A 14,093-nucleotide genomic window follows, 5' to 3' on the forward strand; every position below is an offset into this window, starting at 1 on the left:
TTTTTTGTTTAATATTTTTTTTTTTTTGTTTAATATTTTTAAATTTAAAAATTTGTTGACGAAAAAAATATGAAAACTTTTACATAAAACTATAACTTTGAAAATTTGACTCGTTACGAAAACAGTTTTTAAAACAAAATTTGTTTCGATAGTTCCACGTGAAAATTCTATCTATGCTTTAAAAACACAAATTGGCATTGGATAATAATCGTTACTGTGTAGTGACTACGTGTTAAAAACACAATTATTTTTACGAGTAGATATTAGACATTGGCGTTTTTTAACCGTTACGGACTTGTGTGTTTAACGCGTAGAATTTTTAAAAGTAAATTTTAAACAAAAATTGTTTTCGAACAAAATATTGTTTTAAACTATTGTTCAAATTTTAAAATTTAAGGTTTTACAATTAAATTTATAGTTTTATATTTTTATTGTAAACAAGTTTTAAAAATAAAAAAAAAATAATTATACAAAAAAAATCGTTAAAAAATTAGAAAAAAATTAAACAACTCTTTTTCTCTGACTTTTAAAAAATTTTAAAAGTAAATAATTACAAAACAATATTTTAAAAATTCATAGATTTTTTTATTTAAATTTATTTTTTAATATTTTTTTTCCAAAATTGTTTTAAGAATTTTAATTAAGATAATCATGATGGTTCAAAAGCTTAGATTTTAAAACATATTAGTATGTGAATATATTTATTATGGTTCGAAATCTTAGATTTCAAAAATTAATAACACAAAAACGAATTAAAAAGGTAATTTTTGTTTGTTTTTTTGTATTTATTTGCTGGTTTATTTATTAAAAGTTGAGCATTAATAAAAGGTAATAAAATTGTATGTTAATGTTTATCATTTTGTCAAAGATCATATTGTTAAAAATCGGGTAAAAAAAAGTTAAAATATATTTTTTGTCTAATGTTAAATGTTGCTTAATTATAAGACACGTAGTAGAAGGGGAGTAGGCGAATTCCTAGTTTAGTTTAAAAATTTATAATTTTTTTATTGATTTATTAAATGCTCTTAATTAGGTTATGTTTCATATCGTTTATTTTATGGATAAATTTTTTTTTTAAATGATCAAACAATTTTGAACCATATTTTAAATATCAAATAAATCTGGTTATTCTTCTTCTTTCTAGCCGTAATTTTGAGTTAAAATAACTTTTGTTCTTGTAAATTTAAAATTTTAATACGTTGTTTACTTTTAGATTGTGTTTAAATCCTCCCATTTTTAAATTTTAATTATTGCTCATTACCATTTAATAGGTGTTTGTTTATTAAAATTTAAAGATTGTTATTAGGTTTTCAAATTTAGGTCTGTTGTGTAATATGATATTGATAACTCAAAAACGGATTGCAAATAAATTTTTGTTTGTTAATTAAAAAATAAAGATCAATATTAAGCATTAAAAAATTAGTCTAACGTATAATATGATATGAGTAGATTAAAAACATACTTAAAAATAATTTTTGTTTGTTTGTTTTATTTAAATATTTTTTTATTTATTAAAAATCTAACATCAATTTTAGGAATTCAAAATTTTGTTAAATTTATTCTAATATCAATAACTTAAAACTTGATAAAAAATTAATTTCTGTTTAATTTATTATATTTAAAAGCTTGTTTGTTTAAAAAAAATCAGAGATTGATATTACACATTCGAAATTTAATTTAATATATATGATATTACAAGTCTCCTAATTAAATTTAATAAGTAAAAACTTAATTTTCGATTTATTAATTTATTTATTATTTATGATAAAGTATTATCTATGCATATATTTATTTATCTATAAGAAATTATAATAAAAATGATTAATTAATTTTAAACAATATTTTATTTATCAAATCAATCTAGTTTCTAATTAAATTCTATTTTTGCAACGATTCCATTTTGTAAATTGCAGATTGTTTTTTTAATAGTTTAGGCTTTTGACTTTTGTGACCTTTTAAATCTTTACAATTTTATGTCATTTTTATCATGTGCCACTCTCTAAATATTAACGTAACAATGATGATGTCGTATCAATGTTTTTTGTCTTCAACAGTTCAAGAAATCATGACAGTTTACTGAACTTTTAAACTTATTGCCTTGCTTGTAATTTTTATAATTGTATTTATATTTAAAAATAAAGAGTTCAACATTTTGTCAACTTGTGAATCTCTTGCATCATAAAAACACAATGAACATAAATATGTTTTTTTATTTAACAGTTCGAAAAAATGAGTGTTTTTAAATTTTCTATTTACGTTACAAGGAAAAAGTTTAAAACATTACTAATTCATATTGGCTCTATAATTTTTTTATATCACTTTATTTAAACGAAAAAAAGATTAGTTACAGGATGAACAAGTTAGTTTTAAGTTTGTTGTTTTTAAATTTTGTTAATGGGCAACAGTGGAATCCATATGAGTATGTAGAATATTATTTTGGTTTAACTTACGTTAACCATTCAAAAGCTGTGACAAAATGTGCGAAAATGAACTCAATGTTGGCAACTCTCAAGACATTGGAAATCCGCAATTTCATATATCAAACAACAAATTTTTCAGGTGTTTAAAACTTCGTATTGTTTAATATAACACTCGAACTAAAAAATTTCCTTTAATCTTTAGTGATTCAACCTGTTTTTTATTTTTAGTTGGTACCCCATTCTGGATTGGCTTAAAAAGAACAAATTCATCTAATATCGAATCCTCTTTTAAGTGGAAGTGGAGTGACAACACAACTTTGATGAGTAACCAATCTAACTGGAATGATCCCACTAACGCGACAGGGAGTGGGAATTGTGTTTTTTTATATGGTGGTAATACAAAATGGTATTATTATCCATGTTTTGATAAATTTGGCTATATTTGCCAACGAAATTTATCAACATGTAAGTAATGTTTTTGTTGTTTTTATTTAATTATTATGACTTTCGAATGTATATTTTTTACATTCAATAAAAAATATGAAACTAATTAAAACATAATTAACCTTTGTTATTATACAGCTACAAGTACCCCCATTATGACAACAACAAAACCTATGACAACACCAAATCCTATGACAACAACTACCTTGACAACAAAACCCATAACAACGAGATCCGCTAAGAAAACTCTTTTGAAAACAAACAAAATAACAAGTCTCATGACAACAAAACTCATGACAACCACTACCACGACGACAACTATCTTGGCAACAAAAACAGATTCCAAACCAACAACAGACTTACCCACATCCCAACAACAACAGCCTAAGGTTGCTATATATTATTAAGTAGTCAAAGTTTAAGACTAAATTATAAATACATAGTAATAAGTTGATATTTTTAAATGTTGGCTTTAATATTTAATATTATCTGGGATACGCTTTTTATTTAGAACCTTCCGTTCATAATAACATTGGCTACTGCTGGTGCACTTTTACTCCTTTTTTTTCTTGCCAATCTTTATAAAATTTATAAACGAATCAGTGGCACATGTGAGTATAATGTCCTGTATTGTTTAAGAAATCCTTTTTTTTAAAAAAAGTTTGTTATTAAATGGCTTTTTTTTAGCCGAACCAGATAATGAATATGTAGAAGCTGTTGCACGTAAGTTTATTCAAATTTTCTTGATATTATTTTATTAAACCGTAATTGTTCATAGCTTAAAGTTGTTTTCGGTGAACCACAAAATTTCTAGGCGTTATGCATATACAAAATAATTAAAACAATAATACCTATAACATGGTGACATATCTGTCATTAAATTTGCTTACATAGAATATAGAGTGTTATTACTTTATTGGTATAACGTTTGTGTTAATACTAAATTTCTATAACATTTGGTTGGCAATTGACATTTGATAAATAATTTCATGAATTTATATACAGACAAACCAGATGGTGTTTATGTGGAATTTGTAGCAGGTAAGTTAATAATAAAAAGTATTTTTGTAACACTTTTGCTCAAAAAAGAAACCTGCGAGAAACTAAATGCATATACTGGACCGATATTCCATACTTTTTTATTTTCAAATGGTTAAACTAATAATATACCTTTTTAGCATTGTTACCAAAAATTAGTGAATTTGAAGTGTTATATGTAAATATTTATTAGAATGTAATTTATTACACAGACAATTCAAATTCTGAAATTGTAGAAGTTGTTGCACGTGAGTTTTTTTTATGAACTTGTGTTTTATTGTTTATATATTTTTTATAATACACAATTGTAAAATATTTTAAAACAATTTTTAAACTTTATTTTGTAAAACTTTTTGGCCTGTTAAGTAATTGTGCTTCAATAAAAAGCAGTGCATTTAGAACGTTCAATTGTTTATATTATCCTAAACACATTGCTGTTTCCATGTTAATTTTAGTGTTTTATTTGGTTTAATCACACAATTTTCTCAGTGTCACGCAATTAAACAATAATGACTACAACAAGGTAAACGTTTCTGTCATTTAACCTGCTTACCTCGAGTAAGGGTACAGGGTGTTAAAAATAATTCTTATCCTAAACGTATTTAATATTGCAGACAGACCGGATGATGGATATGTGGAATTCGTTGCACGTAAGTTTATTTTTATTATTTTATGTTATAAGATTAAACTAAACTTTTACCTGCACTGGTATTCTAAACTTTTAATCTTTAAAAAATGTTAAACTATTATTATATATAATATGCACTGGTTAAATTTTGAGCCTTTTTTGTTAAATATTCGGACCGTTAATAGAATATGCTTTATCGAAAATCACTATTTTTATATATATTTTAAGTCAGACCGTGATTAAAAAAAAATATTTTTAATCTATTTTGCAGATCAATCAAATCCTGCCTACGTAAACTTTGTTGCAGGTAAGGCTATTTTTAAACTTTTTGTAATTTTGTTATGATAAACTGTCACTGCCAGACAAAAAATAAATATGCAAATTTTATATTACAACAATTATATTACAACAAGAAGCAGTGCATTTAAGGCGTTTAATTATTTTTATTTTATACCCTACCTATGCACATTCTTAATTACAAGCGCGTTTCGTTTGCCAAAATTTATTTTGTTGAACTTGGAATTTTTAGGTGTCATGCGATTACGAATAATTAATAATAACTACAACATATAACCTGTCAGTTAACTTGCTAAAACATGCTAATTTTTATTTTAAAATATAAATTATTTTGCAGCCAGACCAGATGATGGATATGTGGAATTTGTTGGAGGTGAGTTTAGTCAAATATAATTTATGTTTTTACACTCACTGACACATATGCGGGCAACTAAGTGTTTTAGTAGTTAAGTGCTTTAAATTTTAATTTAAAAAAAAGTTAAACCATTATTAAGATATTGAGTTTTACAACGGACTAAATATTTAACTTTTTTAAAAAAATAATTTATAATTAGTAAAAATAATTTTATTGTAAATTTATTGTTCTATATCAAACATCTGTGCATTTAAGGTGTTTATAACTTATTTTACAGCCGAACTTGACGAGGAAAATGTAGAAGCTTTTGCGCGTATGTTTATTTTAATACCTGTTATATTGTTATGGTAAACTGCCACCAGTCATGAAATATATTATGTTTATAATACGTTCTGGTGGATTCTTGATTTTTGCTATTCGGCAATACTTAACATATTGCCCTAAATAATTGTAATTTTAAATTGAGTTTATTTTTTGCATGACGACTTTTTTGTGCTCTTTTGACATTTATTCAACCCATGCTTGTCATTTATCCAACTCGTTCGCCCTTTTGTCATTTATCCAACCCGTTCTTACTTACATCACACACACACATAAAAGTTAAGTTATATTTTCTATAGATTTCATAATACACTCATCATGACTCTTTTTGCACTTTTTATAAATAGTTCTAAACAAAAGATTGTTAATTGTCACGTACTGAACTTAAACAATCTTTAATTACGTCATTGTAAGTATTGTTAAATAATTTTATTTAAAACTTTGTGAGCTATCCGGCGCTAAGGGACAAATAAAAGTACGTTGCTACGATTTAAACTTTGAACCTTCCAAACAGTAACCCTGTGCCAATAATGTGTTACACCACTGTCTATCTGACAACTACTCTTTATTGCCTACGTACAGGCAGAATCTTTATCGTGTTGTGCTTAATATTTAAAATTTAAACTGTAACTTTTTTTAGCCGAACCAAATAATGGATATGAAGACGTTGTATTAGGTAAGCCTTCATAGTTTTATTTGGTATATAACTTTGCTATGTTGTCCCTGCCAAACACTTGAGTTGTATATGTTAGCTGTTGTAACACATTGTAATTTTCACTACTGACTAAAGAACGTTTTTTTTTAAATTAAAGGTTTAAAAAAAAATTGTTGTTGTAAAATTGTTTCAATTAAATGTGCTTTAGCTAAAAGCAATGCATTTGGGTCGGCAAATTGTTTTTATTAATTAACTTATCTTATTTTGCAGCCATTCCAGATAATGAACCTGTAGAAGCTGTTGCATGTAAGTTAAGTTTAATATTTTGTTTGTTAAAGTATGGTAACCTGCAATAAACTTGCACAATTAGAGTTAGGTTATCGTGTGTAATTACTAATTTTTATTTTGCAGCCGAACCAGATGATGAATATTTAGAAACTGTTGCACGTAAGTTTATTTTAATATCCTAAGCTGTTACTTGCAAAGATTTTCGGTGTGTTTGTAATTTTTAAAGTTTCTAACCTTCTTTTCTAAAAATTTTATAATAAACACATTATATTTTTTGGCGCGCTTTTTAAAAATAAGTTAAACAAATTGTTGACTATTTTTTTTTACAGAAAATCAACAAAAAATTTACATGCTTCCTTTTAACTAAAGCAAGTTAAACAAAAACTAACTTTTAGGTGATTTTATTAAGAATCCACTTTTAAATTTGGGTAAAGTTTAAATTATTTTGTAATAAAAGCTTCATTTTTTTTTGATTAACACAATGTAAGCTTAATATTTTTTAAAAATTTATAACCATTTTTGTGTATTTATTTTTGTAATAATTTTGAATTTAAAGTCTTGTAAAAAGTTATAATAATATTTCGTTAGTAAACTTTTTGACTGGATTAAGAGTAAAAGTGGCTTTGATATATATCATATGTGATCACTTTACTTGCGTTAAAATGTATATTTTTTTTTAATTACTAGCTAAATTCAAATGCTTCTGCCTTATCGTTTTAAACTAGTCATTTAAATATTTTTTTTAATGTTTAACTATACACACCACCATAAACAAAAATATAGTTAGTATACTTCTTTTTTAAATTTGGATTTCTTTAGCAAATCTTTTAATAATTAACAAATAATATATTTATTATCGCCATATAAAACATGTTTGCAATGTTTTACAGTGTACTTTTATTTATTTTGTTTATTGTTTTGTTATTTTGTTAAACGTTAAATAACTCACAACCGTACAGATTAACCGACGCAGTTGGGCAATCTATCGGACCTTCTAACATATAGATAGCACTTAATGTAATGGTGGAAAATATGGCTTGGACAAAACATAATACGGTTCACTATTTTGTTTTATGTTATGTTACAAGATTATGGTTTAATTTTACCACCGTGTCGGTAAAAAATACAACTTATGATATGGTTAAGGTAAAGGAAGGGTTACCAGTCGATCCATAACTGATTGACTATCTCTGGTTAACCTGCCAATTACAACAACTTTATTATGTTATTAAATATATTTAACGTTTATTTATTAAATTTTTTTTAATCTTTATCAATGTGTTTTTTATAATCTAAATTAATATAGTTTATAATAAATAATTCAGCTAACAATTAATTTTTGTTACAAACAGCGAGGTTACTAAAATATTTACAGTTATTTAAACATAATTAAAATATTTGACTCAGGTTTTAAAAACATAACAATGATCATGTCACAAACTTTTTTATTTTTTTTCATGTTATTAAAAGAAAGTTTAAAGAAAGCATTAGCTAGAGTTATATTGGATTTACTGTTGTCTGTATCTTACATTATTTTAACAACAAACCGATTAGTTACAAAATGAACAAGTTAGTTTAAAGTTTAATGATTTTTGGTTTAAATGTTGTAAATGGGCAACAATGGCCAACATACAAAAACGTAGAATATCATTTTAGTGTAAATAAAGTTAACTACGCACAAAACAGCAGTGACAAAATATGCCGAAATAAATGCCGAATTGGCAACTCTAAAGACATCCGAAATCCGCGATTTTATTAAACAAACACTAAAATAAAGATGTAAGATTTAAATTTTAAAATTGTAATAGAGCTTTTTGTTAGTTGTGCAAAACTTATTAAAAAAAATAATTAATATTTTTTAATCGTCTCGTTTTAACAAATGCAGTTTTGTTTAAATACTTTTTTGATACAATAACATTTGTTTTTTGCTTTTGTTAATTATGTTTATTTAGCCCGCATGACTAGTTTACATCAAACTCTTATTTAATTGAAAAAAAAACAAGTTTTTGTTAGTTAGTATTATAACGTCATTCTACACAAGAAACTAAATAAATTCGTTACCTCGCATCTTTGGTGATTTATTTTAAATTTTGCGATCTCCGAGAAAAAACTTATTTTATAGAATTCTTTTCTTAAATAAAACAAAAAAAAAATTTTAAATTTATCTTAAGCACAAATAATCTGATTTTAAAATGTTTTAAATTTTAGTGAGAAGTAGCTTATTCTGGATTGGCCTAACCAGAACAAACCCAGCAAATGTCAATTCCTCTTTTAAGTGAAGCGATAACACCTTGCTGAGTAACCAATTTAACTGGAATGATGGTAAACCAGATAATTGAGAGGAACATGAAAGTTGTGTTGGGTTAAGGGCTAAAGATATAATGTGGAAAGATTTTCAATGTCATTATTATATCAGATATATTCGCCAACAAAATTTACCAGGTAAGTTTTATTTTTTTAAAATTTTTTATATTTAGCGTTGTTAAATTTCTATACACTTATTATAAGTCTTTCGCGCGCTTTTAAAAATAGATTTAGACAAAGATTGTTGATTGTGACGTAATAAATTTATGCAAACTTTAATTATTACATTGTGAGTAATATTGATTTACTTTACATAAAAGCTTTGAGATCTCTTGAAACGTAAATAGTAAGGCATTGCTGTAAATTGAACTACTCTTATAGGCTACCGTGTCCAACTGATTAACAATACCTTATTTTTTATATACAAGATTTTTATATTGTTTATTTGAGCCTTGATTTATAGTAAATCTTTCGCCTTTTACAAACGATTTTCGTGGATGGATAAGAGTATTTCTGAGTTATTTTTCTTTTCGAAAAGCCTACTTGTTTCAAGTGGATGGATTTACCTAAAATTGCATTCGAATAAATAATGCACAATTTGGTATTTTTTAACCATAATTCACAAACTATTTTTAAAAATTGCAGTTTCAAACATATTTAAACGCAATAGCCTAATTTTTTTATTTTATTGTACATAAATTGTTAACACAAACATTGCCAGTATTTGTATGTTTTTGCCCCTTGTAGTTTTCTTACCAGTGCAGCGTTAACATAAAATATGTAGGCTATTATTTTACATTTAATAATTTAAACAAAATTTTTTTTTTTTTTATATCGGTATTTCGCGCATTGATGAATAATAAGAAATATAGTAAATACTACAATAATGCGACGGAAAAAAATGACAAAATCCATTTAATGATTTTTATAATAACATGCAACAAACATTATTGTATACATAAAAATTTTAAGTATGTTATGGCATGGTCACCAAACCCAATATAAATTAAATTAATAATAATTACGATAAAATAAAATACATTTTAAAGACATACACGCCAACAAAATAAAAATGAAATAATAGAATAGAGTAACGAAATAACAAAACAGAATTGTACGAAAATAAAGAAAATTAGAACATATTTAGTTATAATAATAAAGCAATCCTATTACTGTCGATGGTAGTTACAGTGTAAACAAAAAAACTACACAAAAATAATTACTTTTAATATAACTCATTATGGCTTTAGTAGGAAAGCACGAACTGGCCACGATAAATTGCACGTGATAAAGGGATTAACCGAAATAAACTACCTAAGGAAAACTTGGTAAATTAAAATGTATTGCATTGCTAGATTACATATAGATTGCATAGTTAAATAAAGTTTGAGTCACAGAGTTTTAAAGTAGCTGGATAAATAGATGTAGTTAAGTAGCTTTGAATGATCAAATTATTTGTTAAGGATGATTGGAGTAAAGTTGTAAGGTCAGTGTTGCTATTTAGAAAATATGGTCTGGGGGCCCATTCTGAAAAAACAAAAATCTCTTGGCAGTAATAAGTTCTTAATTAAGGTATATATAAAGTATTTACAGATCATTATTAAAAATTATGTTGTTTTGGTGTTTCGACACAGGGTTTGTCAGAATTGTTGGGGGTAATTAAGCAGAAGGGTATTGAAATTGTGGCACACAGTGTAATAAGTAAAAATTTATTGTATATAAATATTTAGGTGCAGTTAAGCAATAGTAAAATTAAAAATGGTTTTAGTGATAAATTTAGTACAAGAAAGAAAAAATAAGAAATAAAACTGGTTCACGAGTTTGGCATGACCTGTTTTTAGGAATGACAAACTATTGCACAGCACGCTTATGGTGAAATTTACGGTGGCATAGGCATGACCTGTTCAAATACATGGACTGCCTTGTTTAAAAGTGAAACATTTTTGGATAAATAAGTAGCTAGATAATACAAACCAATTACAAAAAATAAATATAATTAGTTATAGGTGCATATCTGTAGTTAAATAAACAGTTATAGGTGCATAACTGTAGTTAAATCATAAATTAAGGTTAAGGTGAGTAATTTAAGAAAATAAATGGTTTTTCAGTTTTTTATCAAAGGTTTTGTTTGAGCAGTTTAGCTGAATAATTTTTTTAGGTAATTTATTCCAGGTTTTAACACCAATATATTTAATTGATTGTTGAGTCAAAGTTTTACTAAAGTAAGGAATTGATAATTTAGATTTGTATCGAGTATTTTGGAAACAAATGACAAATGAAAATTGGGTTGGAAAAGAAATTATCAAAACAGGAAGGGCGGGAGTTTTTTAGGTATTTAAAACTATAGAGCTAGTTTCAAGGGTGAAAAGATTTTCAAGAGATAGTAAGTGAGTGGGTATTTTTTGCAAACATGTTGAACTTGGAATTGAATTTTCAAACTATCATGTTTCCAAATAGAGATACAGTAACATATATGACTTAAGATTAAGGAATGGTGTAGAGAAATTAATGTTGGTTTTTTTTTTGTATATATCTTTATCCTCGATGTGGGAAAGTGGAATGCGCGACTTAAACATAGAGTAACATAAGTTACTCCGACCCAGTCTCGAGTTGCCTGTGCCAAGTTTGGGATATTATAGAGACTATAATTACCTGGTAATTATGCTGCTGATTAAGTGCTGGCTCAGCAGAAGTTCATACCGTTTATAGCGTCTTACTCAAGGGCGCTACAGCATGAGATCATTGGGGATTGAACCCACGACCTCATGTGTGGTGTAGCAAGAGTTCTTACCACTACACCACGCTGCCGGTTCAGGTTAAGATTGGGCCAAATTTTTCAATTACATCAAGGTTTTGACAAATTTTTCAAGGTTTTGACAAAAAGTTTTTTTGTCATATGTGATTTCCAACAGAGATTTTGGCTGATGGTTAGTCCCAGAAATTTAACTTCATGAACTTTTTCAAAGATTGTTTTGCTTATGGTCGGATTTTGTGGTTGATAAGTTGGTTGTTGCTTGGTTTAAAAATTATGTATTTGGTTTTTCCAATACTGGAGGAAAAGCTTGTTTACAGAAAGCCAATGTAAAATAGTTAGTTCAATATTACCATTTAAAATTAAGTTTTCAGGGTTTTTGTTAATAAAAGAGTTGTGCAATCTGCAAACATTACAGGGGAATTTTTTAGCAAGGAGTTGAGATGGTCATTTATGTAAATTAGATATAGTAAAGGTCCCAGTATTGATCCATGGGATTTTGGGCGATTCCTCTAATTCCATAATATTGTAATTTGTTAAGTAGTATGGAATGTTCTATAGCGTCAAAAGCCTTAGAAAAGTCTAAAAAAATTCTGAGTGCTTCTTTTTTTGTTCAAAAGCATCAATGATTTTACTTATTAATAGGGTTGCAGCCATTTTAGTTGAATATTGTTTCGAAAACCAAATTGTTGTTTGAAAAAAAAATTATTTTGTTTGAGAAAGAATGATTACCTTATATGTAAATTCTTTCTTAGTATTTTTGAAAAACATGGTAAAAGGCTAATGGGTCTATAGTTTTTTGCTTCTTTGAGGTCGCCGTTTTTGTAAATAGGAATTACTTTGGCGGTTTTACGTTCATTTATTGATATGCCAGTTGCAATTTAAAGGTTGAAAATATGGGTTAATATTTCTATAATTTTTTGAGGGGTGGATTTAGCAATTTTTATTGGTATTTCATCCAAACCAAAACTTGTTTTAGGTTTTATTGATGCCAGAATGAGTTTATTATCTCTTGGACAGGTGGGTTTAATCAAAATTGATTGCAAAATGTTTTTTTTAAGGAAGGAAGTAAAGGTTAATTGGGTAAGAGGTATAGATTTTACTAGTTTTTCTGCAATTCCTATAAAGTATGTATTAAAATGGTTGGATATTATTTTATTGTTTGAGGTTGGACAGTTGTAGTTATTGAATTTGACTTGTTGTTTTTTTCTTTTAGATTTACCAATAAGAGAATTAATAGTATTCCAAGTTTTTTTTTCATATTAAACCTAAATTTATTAAACAGACCTTTGTAATCCTCAGGTTTGGCAGATTTTTTATAATTATTTCCTTTAAGGTTACAATCCAGTCATTTTTTATAAGCCAGTTATTTAATCCTGTTTAGTTCCATTAAATTACTAGAAAACCAGGGGTCATCTTTTTTAGATTTTTTTTGATTTTAAAGGAAAATTTTGGTCAAAAGTTTTTTATAAGTTGTTATAAATTCTTTATAGGCTTTATTTGGGTTATTTAATGAGTATATTTGGTCTGTTTTTAGGTTATCTAAGTTAGTATTAAATTTTGTCAGATTTTTTGGATTAAAGCATCTGTAAGTTTCAGAACTGTTGGTTTGGCTTTGTGTTCTAGTAATGTTTATACATTGAACTATTGAAAAGTGGTCTGAATAGCTATCAACCATAATAATCTATTAATTGGGGATTTATGGTTGTTCCAAATATGATCTGAAACAGTCAGTTATTCTGGTTAGTTTGTTTATTAGAAGGAAATAGAAGTTAAAAAACATGGTGTCAACAAATTCATCAATGTCTGATTTGTTTAATAAGTTATAGTTTATATCACCCATTATAAAACATATGTGTTTTTGTTTTGCCAGTGTATCCATAACAAATTTTAATTGTTCAAGCAATGATTTTTGGTTGTTTTTTTTTTTAAACTGAATGTTGTCCAATTTGATTTGGGTAAAGCCAAGTTTTATTAATTGCTATTATGTTTGGTTTTAATCATGAAGTAAATTAGACCTTGGAGTTTGGTAAAGTGGGTTGGGTTTGAAATTCATCTAATATTAACACACATAGTGACAAAACTGTTGTTTGTGGTGGTATTTGTCTCATGTATATCATGGGCAAACATATATTGGTCATTAATAAAATTGGTTTCCATGATATGATTTTGGTCTGAAGGGTCCAAGCTGTTATGATTTAATGTTTGAAATGTTCGATTTAAAGTGGATGGACAAAGAGTTAGGGTAGGTGGGGTTGGGTTAGAGTAGTGAGTTAATTCAGTTTCATGTGCCATTATTTATCCTATTAGGCTACACAAGTTAGTTTATAGATTATATATTTCAAGAAAGAAAAAATAAATAAATGACAAATACTAAGGATATATAAACGTAAGTGAAATAGGTAACATTAAACCCAGTAGGTAACATTTACTTAGCTGAGTTAAAAATCTTAATAATATCCTCTTCCCTACCTGCTGTGTGGCGCTTTTCGTTGAAGAATGCCATCACTCTGCCCTTGATGGTACAAACAGATTTGGCTCCAAGCTTGATCTTCGCCTGGTGGACAAGGTGCAGCCGGCGCTTTATCAGT

Source organism: Corella eumyota, chromosome 6 (assembly GCF_963082875.1).
Source record: "Corella eumyota chromosome 6, kaCorEumy4.1, whole genome shotgun sequence".
NCBI classification, from domain to species: domain Eukaryota; kingdom Metazoa; phylum Chordata; class Ascidiacea; order Phlebobranchia; family Corellidae; genus Corella; species Corella eumyota.